The following is a 24,652-nucleotide window of genomic DNA, read 5'->3' on the forward strand; positions in this document are numbered from 1 at the left end:
CGGGTCGTTCTCTCTCCGAGTCCTCCTCCCACCCTCTAGCTTCACCCCACAGTGCTCTGCACCTATTGAGGAGAGTAACTTCCGTAAAATGGCATCCGCGTTACCCTGTAATCCTCCTACTCTGTGCTGGACCTTGAAGCGGTATGGCTGGAGGTCAAGGAACCACCGTGTTACCCGGGCGTTGGTTTCCTTATTTAGGCACATCCATTGGAGTGGAGCGTGAGCAGTGATTAAGGTGAACTCCCATCCCAGGAGATAGTAATTCAGAGTCTCTACTGCCCACTTGACAGCCAGGCATTCCTGCTCTACCGTGGCATATCGCTGTTCCCTAGGCAGTAGTTTCTTGCTGAGGTAGAGGACTGGTTTGTCTTCCCCACCTACCTCCTCAGACAAGACTGCTCTGAGGCCTGTTCCTGATGCATCCGTCTGCAGGATGAACCTTTTACCGAAGTCCAGGGCTATCAACACTGGTGCTTTACACAGGGCACTTTTTAAATCCTTCCAGGCCTTATGTACCTGGAATGTCCACCCAACTTGTCTGGACTTTGCTTTTTCAAGCAATTAGTGAACGGGGCTGCTCTGGTGGCAAAGTTCAGGATAAACTTGCGGTAATATCCCACCAGGCCTAAAAAAGCCTTGAGTTGTGTTTTCCTCTCAGGCCTTGGCCAGGCAGCAACTGCCTCCACCTTATTGACCTGAGGTTTGATTTGGCCCCAGCCCACCACATACCCCAAGTACTTAGCCTGTGACATACCTATTGCACACTTCTCTGGGTTGGCCGTGAGGCAGTGGAAGTGCAGAGACTTTAATACGGCTTCCACTTTGGCCAGATGAGACTCCCAGTCACGTTGAAGATAACAATGTGATCTAGGTATGCGGCTGCGTACTTTCCATGGGGCAGGAGGAGCTTATTCATAGCCCACTGGAACATGGCCGGGGCCCCGTGAAGACCAAATGTCAAGACTCGATACTGAAACAGGCCATCTGGGGTGGAAAAAGACATTTTCGCCTTGGCAGCCTCAGTGATCTGCCAATAGCCTTTAGTAAGGTCAAGAGCGGAGAAGTATTGGCTTTGGGCCAGTTGCTCAATCATCTCATCAACACATGGCACGGGATAGGCATCGAATTTAGATACTTGGTTCAACAGGCGGAAGTCGTTGCAGAACCGTATTGCTCCGGACGGCTTGGGAACCAGCACTATGGGGTTATTCCACCCGCTGGTGGACTCTTCAATAACCCCCAGGTGTAACATGTTCTCCACTTCCTTGCATACTGCGTCCCTCTTTGCCTCGGGTATCCGGTATGACCGCAGATTGACCACTACCCCCGAAGGAGTAATGATATCATGCTCGATGATCTCTGTTCTCCCTGGAATCGCCAAAACGACATCTAAATTTCTCCTGACCATGTCTTGAGCTTGATGCGTCATGACCTCTTCGAGCAATCTGTCAATTGGGAATGCGCATGCCGAGATCTTGGCCACTCTTGCAGTTGCTGTCTCTGAGCTTTCCTTCCAAGGCTTCAGCAGATTTATATGATGGATCTGTGTAAGCTTTCGCTTTCCTGGTTGGCTCACACGATAAGTCACTGGTCCCAGAGCCTCAAGCACTGTATATGGCCCTTGCCAATGGGCATAAAGCTTGCCCTCCACTGTGGGTACCAGGACCAAGACCTTGTCTCCAGGGTTAAAACTCTGTTTCTCAGCTGGGACATCATAATGACGTTTATGCCTAGACTGGGCCTAAGTCATATGGTCCCTGACCAATGGAGCTATCTGCTGGAACCTCCCGTAGAGCTGGTGAATGAACTGTACTACATTTGGTTCCGGGGACATCTGTTCTTCCCATCCCTCCTTTAGGAGGTCCAGGATTCCCCGGGACTGTCTGCCGTACAACAACTCAAAGGGGCTGAAGCCCGTAGATGACTAGGGAACCTCTCGGATGGCAAACATCAGAAAAGGTAGGAGCTGGTCACAATCCCTTATGTCCTGGGCGACTGCCCTCCTGAGCATCTGCTTGAGTGTGTGGTTAAAACACTCCACTGAGCCATCAGTCTGGGGATGATACACTGAGGTGCGAATCTTCTTAACCCCCAGCAGCCGATATAAGTCGCTCATCAGCCGGGACATGAAGGGGGTCCCCTGGTCAGTGAGGACCTCCTTGGGTATGCCCAGGTGGGAGAAGATCAGCAATAGTTCTTTGGCAATGGTTGCTGTCTTCATATTTCTTAGAGAGATGGCTTCAGGGTATCGTGTGGCATAATCAAGGAGGACTGAGATATACTGAAGTCCCCTTGCTGATTTTTCTACTGGCCCCACAATATCCATCTCAATCCTTTCAAAGAGAATGGAAATTACCGGAAGAGGGATGAGGGGAGCTCTGCATTGGGGCTTTCGTGCGGTACGCTGGCAGATGGGACACTCCTGACAGTACTTTGCTACTGACGCTTGGATTCCTGGCCAGAAAAACCACTGCTGTATCCTCTGCAGAGTTTTCTCCTCCCCCAAATGTCCTCCCCACAACTGTGAATGGGCAGCACCCAGGACCAGAGCCTGATGGACCCGTGGTACTATAAGCTGCTCAACTTTCTTGCCCCGTTCCTCGACAACCCGATATAGTAAATCCTTCTCTACTATGAAATAAGGGCTGCCCTCCTGGGTAAGGGCGAATACATCTTCCCATTATAAGTAGAAATGTTCTGGAAAGCATTCGCGAGGTTCGGGTCTTCCTGCTGGTCTCGTCCGAAATCCTGACTCGACATGACAGTTCTTAATGTCCTTTCATCACTTGCCTCTTCCGGATCGGTCGGCTCTTCTGCCGTAGACGTACCGACTCCACAAACACACACTCGGTTTCTGAGGACTTACTCAACCTTTGAGCCACGAAGCTGGGAGAGGAAGGCTGCTCCTCGAGTTGAAACGCCAACAGTTCCGATAGGCCAGGGAAATCTCGCCACAAGATCAAAGGATAGGGTGAGCGTGGGGTGACGGCTGCCACCAGCTGGATTATCCGCCCCCGATGTTGTACTGGAAACCGCACACTGGGGTACTTGCGAGTGGCACCATGGACGCAGAGCACCTCAGCCGCAGGTAGGACCTGGTTGGTGCATTCAGGGACCGACCCTGCAGAGATAATTGACAATTCACTCCTGGTATCGACAAGCGCCTGAATTGGACATGCTGCTACCTGGAGGGTCACCTGGAATCGGGAGGGCACAGACGGACCCTTGCTTCCGACACAGCTGTAGGCTGGTTGCCCTGATTTCCCTGCTCCACACTCCATAGGCTCAGATTGTTTGGTACAGTCCTTTTGGATGTGGCCATGTTCCCTGCACTCATAGCAGAGTGCGGGGAACAGGGGCCCGGACCATCACTGGATTGGTCCGGGCCCCTGCTTCTGGAGTTTGACGGGTCCGGGGTCTTGGGACTGGTCGAGTCTCACGGTCTAAGGGCTTGGCCATTTTCCCCAGCACAGCATATCTCTCCATTGCGGTGGCTAGGTCCTCCATATTTTGAGGGTCAGCCTGGAGAACCCACCTCTGCATGCCTCTGTCTAAGACCCGCACACAGTGGTATTTGGCTATGGTCTCCACCACTTGGGCAGCCGTATTCTTTTCCGCCTGAAGCCAAGACCTCACCATTTTTAGAAGTTCAGCCAGCTGGATTCGAAAATTCTCTGTCATGGTCCAACGCCCTCTGGGCTTTGCAGGCCCTGATTACGCCGATGCAACCCAGTATGGCAGCTTTAAGCTGCAAATAGGTAGGTGCCTGCTCTGCTGGGAGGTCATGGTACATTTTCTGGAGATCCCCCGTCAAATATGGGGCCAGCTTATTCACCCAACTATCCTCTGGCCATCCCAGGCGTGCAGCTGCGCGCTCAATGGTCCCCAGGTAGGCTACTACATTGTCTAAGGGACACATCTTTTGCAACGGCCTAGGCTCCTGGTGATACTGTCACAAGAGACCAACTTCGTCACGAATCAGGCACAGGGTTTCCTGCTGAGCCTGTACTTGTGTTTGGAGAAGCTGCATCTGGGATTGTTGCCCCGCAGCCACATTAGTTAGGGCCCTCAACAACTCCTCCATGGTGGACGGGACGGATGCACGATATATGAATCTTGCATCCCTTAACATACACCACCAAACCACAATTCAAAATAATAAAAAAAAAACACAAAAAAACAAACTTTTTTTTTTTTTTAACTAATTGACACACACACACCCTGGCTGGTTACTAACCTGACCAGAGGAAGTTTGCAGAGTCTGTGGAGACTGTCACGGCTCGGCGGCTCCTGAAGCCGCTGGGTTACTGCTGTGCTTGGAGCATCCAGCAGAGGGTCCCTGTTTGAGCACCAATTTGTAACACGCAACCTTCCACCAGACAAGACGCTGACACAGTTGTATGAAAGAAAAGCAGTCCTTTACTTCCACAGTATAGTAAACAGACTTTTCACAGCAAGTTTCAATGGGAACCTTAATTAGTCACCAGTTCACAAACAGCATATACACAATCTCAGGCTCCCTGTCTCTAACTGACTGACCCACCCTCTATCGCCTGGCCACTTGTTGGCATCAGGAGCCCTGAGCCCTTGCCCTAACGAGCTTTATAAAAGTGTGGCACAGATGTGCCTGATTGCTGGGAGCTCTTGCTCTAATACCTGGACCGGACCTGCATGGATGGGATCTCATGTATGAAATTGCAGGGTATTTCTGTGTATCAACAGCAATACAACACTATAATTGGCAGATAATCTTTGACACAACATTAAAGAGACAACCTGCTGTGTTGCAACACCTCCCTGGGGCTTCTTCTTCGTCCAGTCCTAAACCCAGGTCGCCTTAGCCCAAGCACACGAACTGTTGTACCCTATCCTGCAAACACCCGGGGTGGCATAGCATCCGGACTGGACTGCCACTATATATATATATATATATATATATATATTTGGCACATCATGGTGTAGACAGGACACAGCTGTCCCTTTCATTTTATAAAGACTTGCCTGGCTGCTGTGGCTGCGTGGAGGGAAAATGCTTGTGGCCGGAGGAAGCCTCAGGGCGTCAGGCAGTCCTGAAAGGCAAAGCTGTCAGTGCTGACTGACGGCCCGGCCCTACAATGGCCTATGGGGGAGCTGGTTTGGCGTCCCAGTGTGCCAATCCACCTCTGGTCCTGATTTACTGTAGATATAGATATATTCATATCCTTGGCAGGTCAAACGACTAACAGTAGGTGTTAACTATAATGGATGGTTCTCCAGAAAGTGAACATAAAGTCCAGTGCATCACACGCTTTTAATTTATTTTTCATTTTAAACTGGTTTATTAAGAAATTGTTCTTATATGAAAACTTAGGGGGTAATTCCAAGTTGATCGCAGCAGGAAATTTTTTTAGCAGTTGGGCAAAACCATGTGCACTGCAGGGGGGGCAGATATAACATTTGCAGAGAGAGTTAGATTTGGGTGGGTTCTTTTGTTTCTGTGCAGGGTAAATACTGTCTGCTTTATTTTTACACTGCAATTTAGATTGCAGATTGAACACACCACACCCAAATCTAACTCTCTCTGCAAATGTTGTATCTGCCCCCCTGCAGTGCACATGGTTTTGCCCAACTGCTAAAAAATTTCCTGCTGCGATCAACTTGGAATTACCCCCTTAGTTGCTTAGTAGCAATGCCTTACCCTGTAACTTAAGACCCAATAAAGTCATGGTATTTTGGAGACGTATGTCATTTGAATTTTTGTAGTTGTCCCATGCATCAGGGAGAAACGCCCTAACATGTAATATTCTGTTACATGGATGTCAGTTTTTCCACCTATAAGTGAGTCTCTATTTAGGTCCACTCCAACATAAACCATAGTCTCTACAGTACTTGGAAATAAAAGGCCATTAATGGACTACTATTCGTAGTTATCAACGCTGACCTGTTATTTTAGTTCCATTTAGCTGATGTACAGTGCCTTGCTAAAGTATTTACAACCTTTGGCTTTTTACCTATTTTGTTTCATTACATCCTGTAATTTAACTTTTTTTGATTATGTGAATTTTATGTGATAGATATGCAAAAAATAGTCTACTGTAACTGGTGAAGTGAAATGAGAAAAATTTATATAAAAAAATTATTTTTATAAATAAAAATGTGAAAATTGGCATGTGCATATGTATTCCCCCTCAAAAGTTCTAGTGCAACCAATTACCTTCAGAAGTCACATAATTAGTGAAATGAAGTCCACCTGTTTGCAAACTAAGGTGGTCATTCCGAGTTGTTCGCTCGTTGCCGATTTTCGCTATATTGCGATTAGTTGCTTACTGCGCATGCGCAAGGTTCGCAAAGCGCATGCGGTTAGTTATTTTACACAAAAGTTAGGTATTTTAATCACGGCATAACAAGGATTTTTCATCGTTCTGGTGATCGTAGTATGATTGACAGGAAGTGGGTGTTTCTGGGCGGAAACTGGCCGTTTTCTGGGCGTGTGTGTGAAAAAACGCTGGCGTTTCTGGGAAAAACGCGCAAGTGTCTGAAGAAACGGGGGAGTGTCTGGGCGAACGCTGGGTGTGTTTGTCAAACCAGGAACGAAACTGACTGAACTGATCGCAATGGCTGAGTAAGTCTGGAGCTACTCAGAAACTGCTAAGAAATTTCTATTCACAATTCTGCAAATCTTTCGTTCGCAATTCTGCTAAGCTAAGATACACTCCCAGAGGGCGGCGGCTTAGCGTGTGCAATGCTGCTAAAAGCAGCTAGCGAGCGAACAACTCGGAATGAGGGCCTAAGTGTCACATCATCTGTCAGTATAAACACACCTTTTCTGAAAGGCCTCAGAGGCTGCAACACCACTAAGCAAGAGGCATCACACCATGAAGACCAAGGATCTCTCCAAATAAGTCAGGGACAAAGTTGTTGAGAAGTACAAGTCAGGGTTGGGTTATAAAAAAATATTAGTAAAGAAAGGGATTGTTCCGCACTGTTTAGAAAGTACAGACAAGACCCTGTTAAGGGGTTTGTGTCTGAAACCGACTATTAAACTATGTGTTAATATAAGGTCGGTGGTGCTCCCAGAGTCATTAGAAACTACATGAAAAAAGAAAGACTCTTAACTTGAAAAATTAATAGACGATAAAATTTAACTTTTATTAAGATTTATATAAAATTGGGTGTGACAGACAATAAATAACAATAAACAGTAAATACGGCTTAGGTGAAGATTAAATTTTGTAGCGACAGGAGTGGCCTATATGTTTACAAAAACAAAATGTATTAAACTGCTTTCTACTCCCCTTGTGGTATCCCGTGTGGAGGTCTTGGTACTGTTAATTCCTTTTCTTGTATAAATGATATCATAAAAGGGTAATTTGTTGCCTTGTGGGGTGTTTATTCGCCCTCTGTCTTTATGTTTGACAGAGGTGTCACCATAGGCTTTTTAATTCAGCAGATTATTCAAAAGTTTATAATCTGCTAGGTACTATGTAAAAGAAAGAAGTTTTGTAGTAAAAAAATATTGCTACATTAGTGTGGAATGATTATAAAGAATGACAAATATGATGAATATACCAGTGTTTAGATTCCCATTTGTTACTGGGCTGCTCATATAAAATCACCGCCCCCTTGTTTTTTCATGTGTAGAAATAGAAGTATTTAATAGGCATGCATAAGGAGATAGGGAGAAAAGGAGCTCTTCCTTCTGCTGTTCAGGCGGGCGACCAAACTAATTAAGGGCATGGAGACACTGGAATACGAGGAAAGGCTTGCAAGGCTAGGCATGTTTATACTGGAAAAGAGGAGATTAAGAGGGGACATGATCAACATCTACTAATATATAAGGGGACAATACACAGATCTTGCGCAGGACCTGTTTTTGGTTAGATCAACACAGAGAACTCGTGGACACTCGCTCAGGTGAGAGGAGATGAGATTCCGCACAATACGGCGTAAAGGCTTTTTCACGGTAAGGACGATACGTGTTTGGAATTCCCTGCCTGAGGGAGTTGTAATGGCGGACTCAGTCAACACCTTTAAGAATGTATTAGATAAATTCCTAATAGATAAGGATAGCCAGGGTTATGGTGCATAGTCACGCACTATAGTTATTATAAAAAAGAGGGATAAAACGTAACGGCAGACATCAGCATCAGTCAAAATTTTATGCCAAATAATCCTGCATAGGAGACCACAAATAGGTTGAACTCAATGGACAAATTGTCTTTTTTCAACCTTAGATACTATGTTACTATGTTACTATGAGTATGTTTACTGCACCTGGTATTCCTTGGCAATCTCCCAAACAAGTTCTAACCAGGCCTGCCAAAGATTTGCTTCCAAGATCAGACAAGATTAGGAGTATCCTATGGAGTTTGGCAGTAAACTGCTGAATGAGTGAGTACTTGTTCCTTATGAAAGGAATGTACTTCTACTGTCCAGGGAAACCCTCGCACATGTTTGTCTCTACTAAATAGAGACATATCCTGGATGAGAGAGCACACGTGCACAGATGTGCATAGATAGTGCCAAATGAGAGTGTGGTAGGAATTGGGTGCCCTTTTAGGGGGATCCATTTCTGCACAAGAGTAAAAGAAAAAAGGAATTGTCTGCAATAAAACATTATCTGCAAGTCAAAGCTTGCTGTGCAAGGTGTGGACTGGATACTAAGAGAATCCAATATGGGTTAGAGAATCCAATATGGGTGTATAGAAAAGATTACATGGTTATAGACGAAACTTGAGTGTAAAAATGATGCGTCCCAAATACTGTGTTGGATATATATTAGAGATGAGCGGGTTCGGTTCTCCGAGAACCGAACACACCCCCCGATCTCCACGTGTTTTACATGGGTCCAAGGCAGGCTTGGTTGTTCCCGCCTGACTCGGTAAACCCGAACGAGGCAAAACGTCATCATCCGGCTGTCAGATTCTCACGAGATTCGGATTCCATATAAAGAGCAGCGCGTCGCCGCCATTTTCACTCGTGCATTGTAGAGGGTACAGAGAAGACGTGGCTACATTCTCTCAGTGGCAAATCTTAATATCAGTGCTCAGTATCAGTGCTTATTGCTGCTCAGTAATACTAGTACAGTGTCTCTCTTGTGCTGCATCTTGCTGCTGTAGGGTGCTGTGGTAGTAGTGTCCTGTGACTGTGTATCTTTCATCATCATTCCAGTCACAGTGGTATATGGGGCGGTGACAATTCCAGAGTGCTTTTGTGCTGCTCAGTAATAGTTACTAGTACAGTGTCTCTCTTCTGCTGCATCTTGCTGCTGTAGGGTGCTGTGGTAGTAGTGTCCTGTGACTGTGTATCGTTCATCATCATTCCAGTCACAGTGGTATCTGGTCGGGTGACAATTCCAGAGTGCTTTTGTGCTGCTCAGTAATACTAGTACAGTGTCTTGTGCTGCATTGTGCTGCTCAGTGTCAGTTCTCCGTAGTATCATCAGTGCTCCGTATCAGTGCTCAGTATCATCAGTGCTCAGTATCATCAGTGCTCAGTATCATCAGTGCTCAGTACATTACTAATACTAGTACAGTGTCTTGTGCTGCATCTTGCTGATGTAGGGTGCTGTGGTAGTGTCCTGTCACTGTGCACAGGTCATCATCATTCCAGTTACAGTGGTATCTGGTGCTCAGTATCAGTGTCAGTATCATCAATGCTCAGTGTCATCAGTGCTCAGTATAATCAGTGCTCAGTATCATCAGTGCTCAGTATCAGTGCTCAGTAGCAGTGCTCAGTATCATCAGTGCTCAGTATCATCAGTGCTCAGTATAATCAGTGCTCAGTATCATCAGTGCTCAGTATCATCAGTGCTCAGTATTAGTGCTCAGTATCACCAGTGCTCAGTATCATCAGTGCTGAGTTTCATCAGTGCTCAGTATCATCAGTGCTCAGTATAATCAGTGCTCAGTGTCTTGTGGTGCTCAGTAATACTACATTACTAATACTAGTACAGTGTCTTGTGCTGCATCTTGCTGTTGTAGGGTGCTGTGGTAGTGTCCTGTCACTGTGCATAGGTCATCATCATTCCAGTTACAGTGGTATCTGGTATCTATCTAGTGGTATCTAATTCCAGTTATTACCGCCATCTAATTCCAGATATATTACTGGCATATAATTCCACACATTAAAAAATGGAGAACAAAAATTTGGAGGGTAAAATAGGGAAAGATCAAGATCCACTTCCACCTAATGCTGAAGCTGCTGTCACTAGTCATGGCAGAGGCGATTCAATGCCATCAACGTCGTCTGCCAAGGCCGATGCCCAATGTCATAGTAGAGAGCATGTAAAATCCAAAAAGCAAAAGTTAATTAAAATGACCCAAAAATCTAAATAAAAATCGTCTGGAGAAGCGTAATCTTGCTTGCCAATATGCCATTTACGACACGGAGTGGCAAGGAACGGCTAAGGCCCTCTCCTATGTTCCTCATGACTAGTGGTTCAGCTTCACATGACGATGGAAGCACTCATCCTCCCGCTATAAAAAAGAAAAGAGTTAAGCTGGCAAAAGCACAGCAAAGAATTGTGCGTTCTAAATCTCAAATCCCCAAGGAGAGTCCAAATGTGTCGGCGGGTGCGATGCCTGACCTTTCCAACACTGGACGGGAAGAGGTGGCTCCTATCACCATTTGCATGCCCCCTGCCAGTGCTGGAAGGAGCTCCCACAGTCCAGTTCCTGATATTCAAATTGTAGATATCACTGTTGAAGTACACCAGGATGAGTATATGGGTGTTGCTGGCGCTGAGGAGGAAATTGACGAGGAGGATTCTGATGGTGAGGTGGTTTGTTTAAGTCAGGCACCCGGGGAGACATCTGTGGTCCGTGGGATGAATAAGGCCATTGACATGCCTGGTCAAAATACAAAAAAAATCACCTCTTCGGTGTGGAATTATTTCAACAGAAATGCGTAAAACAGGTGTCAAGCCGTGTGTTGCCTTTGTCAAGCTGTAATAAGTAGGGGTAAAGACGTTTACCACCTAGGAACAGCTTCCCTTATACGTCACCTGGAGCGCATTCATCAGAAGTCATTGACAAGTTCAAAAACTTTGGGTGACAGCGGAAGCAGTCCACTGACTACTAAATCCCTTCTTCCTCTTGTACCCAAGCTCCTGCAAACCACACCACCAACTCCCTCAATGTCAATTTCCTCCTTAGACAGGAACGCCAATAGTCCTGCAGGCCATGTCACTGGCAAGTCTGACGAGTCCTCTCATAACTGGGATTCCTACGATGGATCCTTGAGTGTAATGCCTACTGCTGCTGTTGCTGCTGGCGCTGCTGTTGTTGCTGCTGGGAGTCGATCGTCATCCCAGAGGGGAAGTCGGAAGACCACTTGTACTACTTCCAGTTAGCAATTGACTGTCCAACAGTCCTTTGCGAGGAAGATGAAATATCACAGCAGTCATCCTGTTGAATAACTCAGGCCTTGACAACTATGTTGGTAATAGACGTGCATCTGGTATCCACCATTAGTTCACAGGGACTTAGAGAATTGCTTGAGGTAGTGTACCCCCGGTACCAAATCCCATCTAGGTTCCACTTCTCTAGGCAGGCGATACCGAGAATGTACACAGACATCAGAAAAAGAGTCACCAGTGTCCTAAAAAATGCAGTTGTACCCACTGTCCACTTAACCACGGACATGTGGACAAGTGGAGCAGGGCAGACTAAGGACTATATGACTGTGACAGCCCACTGGGTAGATGTATTGCCTCCCGCAGCAACAACGGTGACGGCACCAGTAGCAGCATCTTGCAAACACCAACTCGTTCCTAAGCAGGCTACACTTTGTATCACCGCTTTCCATAAGAGGCACACAGCTGACAACCTCCTACGGAAACTGAGGAACATCATCGCAGATTGGCTTACCCCAATTGGACTCTCCTGGGGATTTGTGATATCAGACAACGCCACCAATATTGTGCGTGCATTACATGTGGGCAAATTCCAGCACGTCCCATGTTTTGCACATACAATGAATTTGGTGGTGCATAATTTTTTGAAAAATGACAGGGGCATGCAGGAGATGCTGTTGGTGGCCCGAAAAATTGCGGGCCACTTTCGGCATTCAGCCACCGTGTGTCGAAGACTGGAGTGCCAGAAAACACTCATGAACATGCCCTGCTATCAGCTGAAGCAAGAGGTGGTAACGAGGTGGAATTCAACCCTCTATATGCTTCAGAGGATGGAGGAGCAGCAAAAGGCCATTCAAGTCTATACATCTGCCTACGATATAGGCAAAGAAGGGGGAATGCACCTGACTCAAGCGCAGTGGAGAATGATTTCCATGTTGTGCAAGGTTCTCCAACCCTTTGAACTTGCCACATGTGAAGTCAGTTCAGACACTGCCAGCCTAAGTCAGGTCATTCACCTCATCAAGCTTTTGCAGAAGTGGCTGGAGATATTGAAGGAGGAGCTAAAACGGGGCGATTCCGCTAGGCATGTGGGACTTGTGGATGGAGCCCTTCATTCGCTTAACCAGAATTCAGGGGTGGCCAATCTGTTGAAATCAGAGCACTACATTTTGGCCACCGCGCTCGAGCCTAGGTTTAAAGCCTACGTTGTATCTCTCTTTCCGGCAGACAGAAGTCTGCAGATGTTCAAAGACCTGCTGGTGAGACAATTGTCAAGTAAAGCGGAACGTGACCCGCCAACAGCTCCTCCTTCATTTTCTACTGCCACTGGAGCTGCCAGGAAAAGGATAAAATTTCCAAAACCACCCGCTGGCGGTGATGCAGGGCAGTCAGGAGCAAGTGCTGACATCTGGTCCAGACTGAAGGACCTGCCAACGATTACTGACATGTCGTCTACTGTCACTGCATATGATTCTGTCACCATTGAAAGAATGGTGGAGGATGATATGAGTGACAGCATCACTGTAGGCATATCAGACAGTCCGTACATATACTTGCAGGAAAAAGAGGCAATTTGGAGGCCCTTGCACAAACTGGCTTTATTTTACTAAGTTGCCCCCCCTCCAATGTGTACTCCGAAAGAGTGTTTAGTGCAGCCGGTCATCTTGTCAGCGATCGGCGTAGGAGGTTACTTCCAGAAAATGTGGAGAAGATGATGTTCATCAAAATGAATTATAAATTCCTCTGTGGAGACATTTACCAGCAATTGCCTCCTCAGTACACAGGGATCTGTGATGGTGGATTCCAGTGGGAACGAATTAATACTCTGTGAGGAGGAGGATGTACACAGTGAAAGGGGTGAGGAATCGGACGATGAGGAAGAGGTGGACATCTTGCCTCTGTAGAGCCAGTTTGTGGAAGGAGAGATTGATTGCTTCTTTTTTGGTGGGGGCCCAAACCAACCAGTCATTTCAGCCACAGTCGTATGGCAGACCCTGTCGCTGAAATGATTGGTTTGTTAAAGTGTGCATGTGCTGTTTATACAACATAAGGGTGGGTGGGAGGGCCCAAGGACAATTCCATCTTGCACCTCTTTTTTATTTATCTCTGCATCATGTGCTGTTTGGGGACTATTTTTTTAAGTGCCATCTTGCCTGACACTGCAGTGCCTCTCCTAGATGCGCCAGGTGTTTGTGCCGCCCACTTGGGTCACTTAGCTTAGTCATTCAGCGACCTCAGTGCAAATTTTAGGACTAAAAATAATATTGTGAGGTGTTCAGAATAGACTGGAACTGAGTGGAAATTATGGTTATTGAGGTTAATAATACAATAGGATCAAAATTACCCCCAAATTCTATGATTTAAGCTGTTTATGAGGTTTTTTGAAAAAAACACCAGAATCCAAAACGCATCCGAATCCGACAAAAATCCGAAAGGGTGGTTTTGCCAAAATGCGTCCGAATCCAAAACACGACCGCGGAACCGAATCTAAAACCAAAACACAAAACATGAAAAATGCCCGCTGCCCATCTCTAATATATATTGCACGTTCTACTGTCAGTACAAAATTTAGCAGACTAAAACTTGCTTGCAATATTCCACTTACACCGGTTAGTATAGGTATGCGGTTCTCTGGTATTCAAGATGGCATGTGAGTTCACATCCATTCATCTTGTCAAACAGTGCACACAACACTAACAAAGATCTAAATAGAGCCAGCTGCTGACTGGTCCAAACACAGATAGTTATAAAAAAAATTATACTGTAATACCATCAGTGTGAAAAATCAGCAGACTAAAAGTTGCTTGCAACAATTCCACTTATACCATTTAGTATACATATGTGGCTCTCTGGTATTCAAAGAAGGCATATGAATTCACATCCGTTCATCTTGTAAGACAGTACATACCATACGCGCACGCAGGGGGGGTTTCCGATTACCTAGAAACCTCCCCTGACCGACGATGTATCGCGCAACTGACTTTTTTTTTTTAATACAAAAAAAGACTACCGGCGCCCGCCCAGTGACCCTCTTGTGAAACTCTTGTGAAACTCTTGTGAAGACAGTCCGACGAGTTCGTCCATCGCCGCTGTCTACCCTGCTCCTCACCGCTCTCTCAAGCAGCACGCATGAACAGCCCGGGAGGGGCTGCTTCCCCTACATGCAGCCAGGGGTCAGCTCCCAGTTCTAACATCTCAGTGTGTAGTATGCGTAACGGAGGCGGCTGCTTATGCTGCGGGAGCTCCGGAGAGAGCGGTGAGGAGCAGGGTAGGAAGCGGCGATGGACGGACTCGTCGGACTGTCTTCCCACACACACAAACTCGGCAGCAGCTAGGTCTGTTTCACAAGTGCTGAGGGTCGCTGGGCGGGCGCCGGTAGTCTTTAATTATGCTGGCCGAGTCATTGATGCTGCCTGTGTTTCTGTCTATGGAGGAGGGAGGGGGGATTGTGCTGCCTGTGTTTTTGACTATGGAGGGGGGGGGGAAGGATTATGCTGCCTGTGCCTGTGTTTTCTGACTATGGAGGAGGGAGGGGGGATTGTGCTGCCTGTGACTTCTGACTGTGGAGTGGGGAGTACTGGGGTGAGGGGGTGTCTGTGCTCAGATAAAATCAAAATATAAATAATACACAAGACATTAATTAAATGAAAAATCAAATCCAGTAGTCACATGACCTAATTTGCTATTGCCTATATATATATATATATATATATATATATACATACATACATATACACGTCGTTGTTTGCAGTTTATATATACATGGAAACCCCCCCCCCCCCCTAGAAATCCTGCGTTTGACCCTGCATACAACTCTAACCAGGATCTAAATAGAGCCAGCTGCTGGCTGGTCTGAACAAAAATGTCGACCTTTTGTCCATGCCGACCATGCCAATGTCGACCAATAGCGGTCGACCTAATGACTGTCGACCATAACATGGTCGACCATTCATACCGGAACCATTCCTACCACACTCTCATTTGGCACTATCTACGCACATCTGTGCACATGTGCTCTCTCATCCAGGGTTTGTCTCTATTTAGTAGAGACAAACAAGTGCGAGGGTTTCCCTGGACAGCAGAAGTACACTTTCCTTTCATAAGGAACAAGTACTCTCTTATTCATCAGTTTACTGCCAAACTCCATAGGATACGCCTAATTCTGTCTGATCTTGGAAGCAAATCTCTGGCAGGCCTGGTTAGTACTTGTTTGGGAGACTGCCAAGGAATACCAGGTGCAGTAAACATACTCGCTGAACAGCAGAAGGAAGAGCTCCTTTTCTCCCTATCTCCTTATGCATGCCTATTAAATACTTCTATTTCTGCACTTGAAAAAACAAGGGGGCGGTGATTTTATATGAGCAGCCCAGGAACAAGTGGGCAGCTACACACTGGTATATTCATCATATTTGTCATTCTTTATTATCATTTCACACTAATGTAGCAATATTTTTTTACTACAAAACTTCTTTCTTACACATAGTACCTAGCAGATAATAACTTTTGAACAATCTGCTGAATTAAAAAGACTATTGTGACACCTCTTTCAAACATAAAGACAGAGGGCGAATAAACACCACACAAGGCAACAAATTACCCTTTTATGATATCATTTATACAAGAAAAGGAATTAACAGTACCAAGACCTCCACACGGGATACCACAAGGGGAGTAGAAAGCCATTTAATAAATTTTGTTGTATAAACATATAGGCCACTCCTGTCGCTACAAAATGTAATCTTCACCTAGGCCGTATTTACTGTTTATTGTTATTTATTGTCTGTCACACCCAATTTTATATAAATCTGAATACAAGTTAAATTTTATTGTCTATTAATTTTTCAAGTTAAGAGTGCTCCAACACAGAGTCTTTTCTTTCCTTTTATAAAAAAATATCCAAATCTTAGATGATCCCCAGGAGCACCATCAAATCCATCATCTTCAATTGGAAAGAACATGGTACCACATCTGACGAAGCTAGGTGACCGAGCCTAGGGAAACGCGTTAAGTGTCAAGCTGCCATCACCATTTGTGCCCTGCGCCTAAAGGATCCTGATATGGACTTTTTATCCTTGCATTTGGAAATCTTCTCTGAGGGACTACACTACACAGCACCGATTGGAGAGACCCAGCTTCATTACAAATGTCACAGCTTGCTTGCTGTCAATTTTCAAGCTTCTGGAAGTCTCCATCGCCATGGGTAACACCAGCTGTATTTAAATCCTATTTCCCCAGGGAACTATAAACATTATCAGTCCGGGATCCTTTTTGGACACTCACTAGCAGCTAAGACAATTCATTCTCAGCTCAATTTATGCCCTGATCTATGTTTTTATTGGATTAATCCTTTTATATGTCATATGTGTTGTTTAGTTAATAAATTACATATTTTATTAATCTATCCACAGTTGTCTATTTATATTGGAGAAACACATAGCGCCATTTTAATCACATTTTGCACATTTTTTGTCACTTTGGGACTGACAATCCCTCACTGGCAGCTGTGACAGCGCGTCTGGGTTCTGTTTTTCTATATGGTACCACAACAAACCTGCCAAGAGAGGGCCGGCTACCAAAACCCACAGTCCAGGCAAGGAGGGTATTAATCAGAGAGGCAGCACAGAGACCAAAGGTAACCCTGAAGGAGCTGCAGAGTTCCACAGCAGATACTGGTGTGTCTGCACATGTGACCACAATAAGCCGTACACTCCATAGAGCTGGGCTTTATGGAAGAGTGGCCAGAAAAAAGCCATTACTTAGTGTTAAAAATAAGAAGGCACATTTTTAGTTTGCCAAAAGGCATGTGGACGACTCCCCACATGTATGGAGGAAGGTTCTCTGGTCAGATGAGACTAAAATTTAACTTTTCAGCCACCAAGGAAAAAACTATGTCTGGCGCAAACCGAACACATCCAATCACCCCAAGAACATCATCCCCACAGTGAAACATGGTGACAGCATCATGCTGTGGGGATGTTTTTCAGCATCAGGGACTTGGAAACTATTTCGAGTTGAGAGAAAGATGGATGGTGTTAAATACAGGGATATTCTTGAGCAAAACCTGTTTCAGTCTTCCTGTGATTTGAGACTAGGATGGAGGTTCACCTTCCAGCAAGACAATGACCCAAAGCATACTGATAAAACAACACTCGAGTGGTTTAAGGGGAAACATTTAAATGTTTGGAATGGCCTAGTCAAAGCCCACATCTCAATCCAATTGAGAATCTGTGGTCAGACTTAAAGATTGTTTTTCACAAGCGGAAACCATCCAACATGAAGGAGCTGGAGCAGTTTTGCCTTGAGGAATGGGCAAAAATCAGTGTGGCTAGATGTGGCCAGCTCATAAAGACTTATCCAAAGCGACTTGCAGCTGTAATTGCTGCAAAAGGTGGCTCTACAAAGTACTGACTTTAGGTGGGTGAATAGTTAAGCACGCTGAAGATTTCTCTTATTTTACCCTATTTGTTGTTTGCTTCACAATAAAAATAAAATGTGAATGAAATGATGCAAACCTTCAAACAATCCATTTTAATTCCAGGTTGTGAGGCAACAAAACATGACAAATGCAAAGGAGGGTGAATACTTTAGTAAGGCACTGTAACTAACGAGGAAACCAATTGCTCCTTATGTTAGCTTTGCTAATGAAAATTAGGTAACTTCACCTCTGACCACAAAATGGCCTTGTTGGATCCTATGCTTGGTTACTGGCCAAATGCAATAGGATAAATTACATACTGTCACAAAATAAAGTCAGTTCCTTCAGTGTTTCTGGATACATGTTGGGCTGTATACTCATAGGGTAACCATAGTCTATCAGTTTTGCCCTGTTAATAAGGGGCCAACCTTAGCCCTACTCCAGTAAGCTGTAGACATTCACCAAAGTTTATAACTCTGCTCCCAGTTCTATCTAATAATAAGGCAGCCTTAGGTAAGTCTACTGAGTGGAAACTCTGCCTCCTGACTATGCCTTGGATCTACTGCTGTGGGTGTGAGAGTGTTGTGCATTTTCATGTAATATAATTCTCACCATACGGCTAAATCTCCTAACAGTCAGCTGCAATGGCCACTCCCCCTACTTCTCACTCAGCTGGCTGATGCTGGCTCCGATGAGAGGGAGACCCAGGCACTTAGATTCTGGCTTCTGCTGGTCCTGCTGCCCTCCCTTAGGGTGTATGTCATGAGGTGGTGTGCCCTCCACACAGCTGCCACTGTCCTCATGCGACTCTCTCCTGCTTTCACTGCAGCTGTCTGGCTGGCAGTACTGGGACACTCTCTGCCGTAATTGCTTGCCTGTCACCTCTATTCAGGCAGCCAGTATCAGCATCCATCCTGGCACCACTCCCCCACTGCTGGTGCCCGTTAACAGCTCTACAGCAGCAGCAATATGAGCGGGGAGGCACAGGGGGACTACAGACTGGCAGCTGTGGCTCCGGCTGCTTCCCAGCTCCCTCTCTGGCTTTACCCCCTCTCTCCCTGCCTGCATGTTTCCTGTTCAGATGTTTACAGCTACGGCAGCCAGGCAGTGGTGCAAGTAGAAAAAATGTCTTACAGGTACTGTGTGCGCATGCGCCAAAAATGGGTGTGGCCAAATGCCATATGGGGCATGGTCAATGAAAATGTGGGCGTGATACACATATGGGGGAGGGGCAAATACACATATGACCCCCACTGTGCCAGATACACATTGCCCCACAGTGCCAGATACACGTTGCCCCACAGTGCCAGATACACGAATGCCCCACAGTGCCAGATACACGAATGCCCCACAGTGCCAGATACACGAATGCCCCCCACAGTGCCAGATACACGAATGCCCCCCACAGTGCCAGATATACATTGCCCCCCACAGTGCCAGATATACATTGCCCCCCACAGTGCCAGGTATACATTGCCCCCCACAGTGCCAGATATACATTGCCCCCCACAGTGCTGCCTCCCCCCCCTTCCCCAGCTCACTGCTGCTGCTGTTGTGTTGTCTCCCATGTGTGAGGGGAGGAGAGCGCAGCCTGCGCCTCTCCTTCCCCTCAGTCTCCGGCGGGTGAGTTCAATATTCAGCACCGATCCGTGAGCCAATCAAAGCTCCGCGAGCTCTGATTGGCTCACGGGCGGCGCTGATTTGAACGAAGACACTGAGGGCAGGAGAGGCGCAGGCTGCGCTCTCCTCCCCTCACATCGGCGGTAGCAAGCGGCGGCCCGTCGGAGTGGGTACGGCGTACCCACGGCGAAATTCTTAAGGGTACGCCGTACCCACCCGCATACTTGCACCGCTGCAGCCAGGTCACAGGGGAGGCAAGCACTAGAGGAAGAGATCACCAGACTGTCAGCTGTAACTGACAGCTCTTTTATACCCTGCAGTGAGGTAAGAATCCGCCCACTGGCAATCACCCTATCTCACACTGGGTGATAGGTCTGGGTGATAGACCCTCCCACTGGCAATTACCCCATCTCACTGTGGGTGATATGTCTTGGTGATAGACCTCTCTCACAGGCAATCACCCCATCTCAAGCCCCTCCCACTGGTGATCACCCCACTGGGTAATTGACAGCTAGGAGTGAGAGGAGTTGCTAGAATGTTCCCTCAGTCACTGGCCACTATTGTGTATATACATACACTTTAATGGTTCATATCAGGTAAGTGTAAATAAAGACATAGAGTATTAATATGACATGATATATATATATATATATATATAGCTATCATTTGGGGGGAGGCGGCGCTCTGGAGACTATACACAAATTAAAATCTCACTAAAATGAGATTATACTGTGACCGGAAGTGCCGTGCACAGGGAGTCTGGCATGCAGAGGCCATGGAAGAAATGCTGGAAGGGTCACAAGGGGGGTGGGGTAAGTTACACTTATGTTTGTTACTATAAATATGTGCACTTGTTTGCTGTGTATTATGAAAAAGGGTGGTCTTAAGAAAGAGCAAAAGACAAAAGCAGCTATATGCCTTTTCCAGGGCACACTTAGAAAAAAATATTATAAAGGTGATGAATTATGAAAATATGAGTAAATTAATACTTAACTTTTATTAAGATATACTTGATAAAAGGGAGAAAGCAAATATAAATAATTGCTAACAAATTTTGGGGCGATGAAAATATATAGAAAGGCGAAATTATGTTTACTCCCTTAATGATCCAAAAAGTTGCTCCAATAATGGATTGAAAGAATCTTTGTAGGAGTAGACCTGCTCCATTGGGTTCAGCTATCCCATGTCAGAATATCAAAAATGGATATTAGGGAAAAATTAATTAATTAAATGTCTGGGACTGCACAAATAGCTGGAAAGACTCAAATGGTATGAGAGTAAAATACCTACGGTACCTAGTATTCCCTGGTGGTCTCCCAACCGGGTACTGACCAGGCCCTGCAGTGTATGGCTTCCAAGATCAGACGAGATTGGGTATACTCAGTGCGGTTTGACCGTAGGTGAGTAAATCTCCAACATGTGCAATCAATTCCAGTGTGCGGTTATCCCTGACAGATTTTAAAGATATGATAGTCTGACATGGAATAATCCCCTTAGTATAGTATTAATGATTCAGTGTATTGGAAAAAACCTCCCCGTATTCTGATGGGTGTTTGTTGCCCCCATAAAAAATGCTATTGTTGTATCACATTTATACAGAGAGCAAAGGATGTATACTCTTAAAGCATATATTGGATGTTCCTATGACTGAATATCAGACAGTTGTATTTTTGTACTGGAACTAATCATATAAATATAGTAATTCGACAGGGAATGATCCCCTTATTTTTTGCAAATGCTGAATGTTCCTATGGTCAGATATCACTTGGTATTAATTCAGAATACATATGGGGAGGCCGTTTTGCACAATAAACAAATGGTGTTATTTGCACTGAAAATCATATATAAAGAAGAAAAATGAATAACAAAATTATTATTTGAAAAAATGAAAAAAAGGGGGAGAACAGACACCCTTGTATTAGGCACAAAAGTATTCACAGCTGAATGCAGTTATTTAATCTACATATGAGATGAATGCTGCCTCCCACTGTGCCCCTGAATTGTATGGACACAGTGGATATATGTTATAATGTGCCTATGAAGGAATCCCCCCCCAGGGTGGAAGACGAAAAAAATACCTCACAATGTGCGGCTCAAACCTTTTTTGCCTGTAAGCATTGGTGGGCAGTGTAAGGCCTGAAGTGTCCCGCAATTGTAGGAAGAGGTATTCCAGCCAGGGAGAGGGTGTGCTGAGCCTGGAGCTGTGGAGCCGATGTCCGCGGTTCGAGGAAGGGGAAGGATCCCCGAAACGTTACGTTGACAGAATAAACACGTTTTGGTGAGCAGAAAAAAAAAGACAGAATAAACACGTTTTGGTGAGATTTACCTGTTTATAGGGGGTCATTCCGACCCGATCGCTCACTGCAGTTTGTCGCAGCGCAGCGATAGGGTCGGAACTGCGCATGTGCCGGCACCGCAGTGCGCCGGCGCATGGCAGCTTTCGTTACCTAGCGATTGCCTCTGAGACAGAGGCGGTCACTAGGCGGGAGGGGGCTGAACGGCTGCGTTAAGCCGTTGTTTAGGGGGAGCAGTCTGGCCAACGCAGGCGTGGCCGGACTGTTGGGGGGGTGGGCCGCGGCGGCTGCGTGACGTGTCACGCAGCTGTTGCGGCCAGCGGGAGCAACGAGCAACTCTGCAGCTGGCCGGGAGTTACTCCTTAAATACAAAGGCATCATCTCTGTGCGATGCTTTTGTATTTGTGCGGGGGGGGGGGGCGGCACTGACATGCGGGGCGGACTAGCCCTGTGCTGGGCGTCCCCCCGCATGTCTGAGTTGACGATCGTAGCTGTGCTAAATTTATCACAGCTACGATCAACTCGGAATGACCCCCATAGTCTCCAGAGTTCCGCCTCCCTTCCAATGCTGCATATTTAGGGGTGGAATACCCTTAAGGAGGGCACTGGAGCATAGTACGACCTGGATAGATCATTTGCGTGCCAGGGCATGTGTGTTTGCTAATACACGTGACCTCTGGCAGAGTACCTCTCTTCCACCTTCCATCTCTCACACCTGTATCTTGCTTACACCTTCCATCTCCCCTGTACCTTGCTCCCACCTGTACCTCACTCCCACCTTCCATCTGCCCTGCACCATGCTTCTACCTGTACCTTGCTCCCACCTTTCACCTCCCCTGCACATCACTCCCACCTTCCGATTCTCACACCTGTACCTCACTCCAACCTTCCATCTCCCTTGCACCTCACTCCCACCTTCCATGTCTCACACCTGTACCTCGCTCCCATTACTTCCCCTTAGCATGGAATAGCCCCCTCCCCAACAGAAAGATCATCATTCCCCCCTATAACAGAAGATCCAGAGTGTAGCTCACATACAGTACTTCTCCTGGTATGAGGGGGTCAGCAATCCCTCTAATGACAGCTCCATCAGCACTGGTGGGCAGCGGCAGGTTAGGATTCACTAATGGTGGGAGGTGTCACAAGGGGAGCCAAGCTGAGACGGCACCCACACAATGTGACTGCATAGTGTGTACTATATGTAATTGGCCAGCTAGTGCTGGGCAGAGCAGATTCAACTTTAAACAATTGTGCAGCATTTGACCAGGCATGTGGGGGGTGTCTGACATTAGGGTGTGCCTGTGCATGCAAGGCACCCCCATGTGCACACCTATGCCCCCTCTCCACCATAGCAGTGCTATTAGCCTCCTTTGCCCCACTCACCATGTACTGTATCTCCTCCTTATTCCCACAGCAGTGTCATTAGCCTCCTGAGGACCCACTTTCCATGTGTCTCTGCCTCCTACCCTCCCTCCCTAATAGCAGTGTCATCAGCTCCCACACCCCCAAGTCTTCCACCATAACAGTTTCATATATCCCCCTGGGCCCCAACTTTCCATATGTATCTTCCCCATAACAGTCATTAGACCTCTTCACCCCACTCCCCATAGGTCTCCCCCTCCCCCATAGCAGTGTAATTAGCCTTCTTCCCCCCACTCTCCATACGTCTCCCCCTTTCCCCCTTAGCAGTGTCATTAGCCCCCTTCCTCCCACTCCCATAGGTCTCCCCCTTCCCATAGCAGTGTCATTAGCTCCCTTCCTCCCACTCCCCATGCCCTCCATCCATATCTTACCTTTGTCCTATGTGGCTGCTGGGGAGAGGTCCCATAGGCTCTGCCTGGCAATGCAGCTGCCAATGCTCAGCTTCAGCAGGCAGAAAGTGAAATTTAAACACACTTCCTGCCTGTGTGAGCTGAACACAGGCTGTATGATCTGCATCTGTGTTCTCTACACTCTCTTCCGGGCTGGCTGCGATGGCAGAGGTGGCCCTAGGCATGGTATGCCCATGGGCATTCCAGATGCCCGAGGCATTTGCCTAGGTGCCCTTCTCAGATATGATCTGCAATGATGTGCAACTCTTGGTAACATTCACAAGAAGAATTACAGTGACAAAATGTCCACATTTCAACATTTCATTCCTTACCAGTCCATTAATGGACTGAAATGTCGCTGGCACTCTTCTGGTGACTGTTACTGAGAGTGCCACCTAATTTCAGATCTATCTATCTATCTATCTATCTATCTATCTATCTATTTAAATCTAGATTTAAATGATTATAAAGGGTACTGTGTGATATTTATTCTGACAAGAAAACAGTCTTTTTTTTGTGTTTACATAGATGCAGTGGCGAATTTCCCATTAGGCATGTGAGGCACGTGCCTAGGGGTGGCACTTTTGGGGGTCAGCACTTGGATGGATGTGTTTGTACTGTTACACCAAAATGTACCAGTAACTGCAAAATATTTCCACTGTACTGAACCATATGCCATCTTGAATGGAATATTAATTGGTAGGACATGCACATACTGCCCCTGTAAGCTGTCCTACTTAGTAAATGTGTATACATAATTAAAATGTCATAGTTAGTGGATTTTTGTATTATTCTATTAAGTTGTTTTTGCCCTCACCACTAAATCTGCCCCTACATAGACGTTATTAGTGACATCAATGAATAAGGTTGGACGTTTCCTTAAATCCATTGGAATTTTATTACCCCACAGTTTGTATTCTTTGCTGTTTAGAAACATAGAAACATAGAATTTGACGGCAGATAAGAACCACTTGGGCCATCTAGTCTGGCCCTTTTTTTTAACCATATTTTTATCTCAAAACTTATTTGATCCTTATTTCTTTGTAAGGATATCCTTATGTCTATCCCGTGCATGTTTAAATTGCTCTACTGTCTTAGACTCTACCACCTCTGATGGGAGGCTATTCCACTTTTCCACTACCCTTTCTGAGAAGTAATTTTTCCTCATATTTCTCCT

The 24,652-nt window shown here is 46.1% G+C and overlaps 1 protein-coding gene and 1 pseudogene across 1 annotated transcript in view; one reads left to right on the forward strand and one right to left on the reverse strand.

Moving 5' to 3' along the window:
* LOC134909871 (amine sulfotransferase-like) overlaps window positions 1–24,652 on the forward strand; it is a 91,126-nt gene that overhangs the window by 58,632 nt on the left and 7,842 nt on the right. The window lies entirely within an intron of this gene.
* Window positions 20,654–20,772, reverse strand: LOC134911930 (5S ribosomal RNA; annotated as a pseudogene).

The sequence above is a fragment of the Pseudophryne corroboree genome, chromosome 4 (assembly GCF_028390025.1).
Source record: "Pseudophryne corroboree isolate aPseCor3 chromosome 4, aPseCor3.hap2, whole genome shotgun sequence".
Lineage (NCBI taxonomy): Eukaryota > Metazoa > Chordata > Amphibia > Anura > Myobatrachidae > Pseudophryne > Pseudophryne corroboree.